The following is a 2,623-nucleotide window of genomic DNA, read 5'->3' as shown; positions in this document are numbered from 1 at the left end:
CTGAGGACTTAAGGATGCTCCAATATTCAAATTTCTAAGGTAATACAATACATTTTCACAAGGAGTGTAGGAAATGCAACCTAACCATGTGCCACAGAAGAAGACTGGAATATATGTGAGCATCCCTAAAAACCTCCCCATTATGAGGAAAGGATTAAGTAGAATATTCTGTTTGTTTTAATCAGGAACATGGATAATCTGTAATGCACAAACAGCTTAAGTTTATATTTTTTAATGCCTGCCTAAAAATGTCAATTCCTAACCACTTAGTCTGTGTCACATTTAGAATAAAATTTCTAAAACACTTAAATAGACTGGTGTCCTATGTAGAAGAGAAATGGCAGAAAGATTTCCCCTTATTTATTAAATATTATTAAGATATATGGTCTTAAAAGTCAGTTTTGTGGTATTTGATTTTTATTAATCGGAAGGATATCTATAGAAATGTTTTCATCTACCATTATACCTATATTCATACCTACTTTATTCCAGACCTTTTTGAAGCAAATAATTAAAGAGGACTTGTAGAGGTTAGGAGAGGCACGATAATGAAGAAATCTCAGAGTTGTATGTAATATCACACAGTTGTTCATTTCCTAGAATATAGCCTGGGTTCAAAAATCTAGCCAAGTAGAAGAAAGTTTCCTGTTTGGAAAGTGATAATGAGACGTATCTTAACTCCTTCACTGATTTGCTACAGCTCAAGAAATAGATGAACCTCCAGGACCTTGAGTCTTAAGTAGACCTGTGACCTCCTAATGGAAGACTCTATCTGCAGGTGTTTTAACCTATAAGAAATTCCTCCAAGTGAAAAGCTCAGAAAGACTACATGATCAAAGAGATCTACCTTCATTCTACTGCACCCAATATTACTTAATATCTGGCGTGTAAACTGTTGATATGCGGATGCCAAGTATTTCTCTGGAGCGTAATTTCTTGAGGTTATGAGCTAGATTAAAGCAACGATAATGATGTATTCTTTACATCAGCCCTACTTACAGAGTCCCTAGAACTGCCTCTGGCACACAAAGCAGGGAAAGAAAAAATGCATTCCCTCAGGGTACACAGCAAGCTTTGGTCTCTGTCTTCTTCCCACATGGTCTCTTGGTCTCCCAGGCTGATGCAATGCCTTAATTATGCAGAATGCTGGGTGCCAAAACTGCTTCTACACTAACAGGCACTCTTACTTATCAACTCCCTAGCGATAACTTCTAGAAGCAATGCTTTTTTGGGCCAGAACTTCAGAGCTGAATCCTAATATTGAGCTGCTGAAAATGACTCCTACTAGCGGTTCCCAATTCCCAAACATAGTAAAAGATCCTCTGAAGACATTATATCAGCTGCCGTGTGTGGTGTTTCCATATCCAGTGGCCTGACCAGTCAAGAACTGTGATTCATGCCACCAGCCCTTTTTTTCCGTCTCTGAGTTCCTGCCAGATCTCTGCGTTCACACATAGCATCTTCCTGAGATTATGGTTCTCCCCTTCCTGTCATTCAAAGCGTGGGCAGAGCTCATCCTCCCACCCAAGACTTGTGATTCCCTTTGAAATTTTCATTGTACACACACACACATATATACACATACAGATTTATATGGCACTTCAGGGTACCTATTCAATGTGTAGACAATTGTTTATCAAGCTTGAGTACCTTATAGAAGATTTTTAATAGGAATGCTCTAAAGTTCAGTTTTAACCTTGCTATTCAGTCAACATCATTTATCACCGTAGACTTTCTCATTTGAAATGTCAAAGAGGTGAATGCCTACTTCAGTGTCATTTCTGACATCCCTGACCTTCAGAGATATGGCTACATAGGCTACAATGATATCCAATCTACATAATGATAGTATCATAGATTAGTCATGGCCTTCTGATTTATTGTTACTATATGAATATTCATTTTGAAACATTGGTGATCATTTTAGATGTAACTTGAAGAGAGCATCCCCTTATATGCTTTATTCTACTACCACTTTGGTTTTCTCTCTGACAGCAAACATAAACCAGATTGACATTCCCATAATATCAATAATTATAATACTAACCTTTCCTCCAAGATTGGAATATAGACATCAAAGTCATAAGTGCAGCTGACAAAAAATCATTTCAGGAGCAAACAAAATGAAATTGCAAACATTTTCCTTCCTTCCTTTTTTTTTTTTAAATTTAACTAGCACCTCATTGCTAACAAATGAAATCTTTTTTTTTTTTTTTTTCCTATTTCTTCTTGCTTCAAATAGATTAATGAAATTATCCTATAGGGCTAACATTTCTCTGTAACATTTAACTGTGCATGCATATGGGAACACAAACACACACCCAGACACACACAAACACAGATAAAACACACAAGATATGTGAAATATATTATTTAATAATATTTTTACTTTTTATCTGGTTTGTGTTATAGATTGAATTACATAAACCCAAAATATGTGTTAGAATCATAAACACCATACCTGTAGCTATAATCTAACATAATCACCTTACATGTAATATAATCACTTTCCTTAATGCAATCTAATGTAATGTAGTCACCACCTAAAATACAAACTAATGTGATATAATCAAACAATCAGTAGAGGTCATACCAGTGTAGGGTGGATCCTAAACCTAATCAC

Source organism: Elephas maximus, chromosome 20 (genome assembly GCF_024166365.1).
Source record: "Elephas maximus indicus isolate mEleMax1 chromosome 20, mEleMax1 primary haplotype, whole genome shotgun sequence".
NCBI classification, from domain to species: domain Eukaryota; kingdom Metazoa; phylum Chordata; class Mammalia; order Proboscidea; family Elephantidae; genus Elephas; species Elephas maximus.
Note: the sequence above shows the minus strand (reverse complement) of the source record.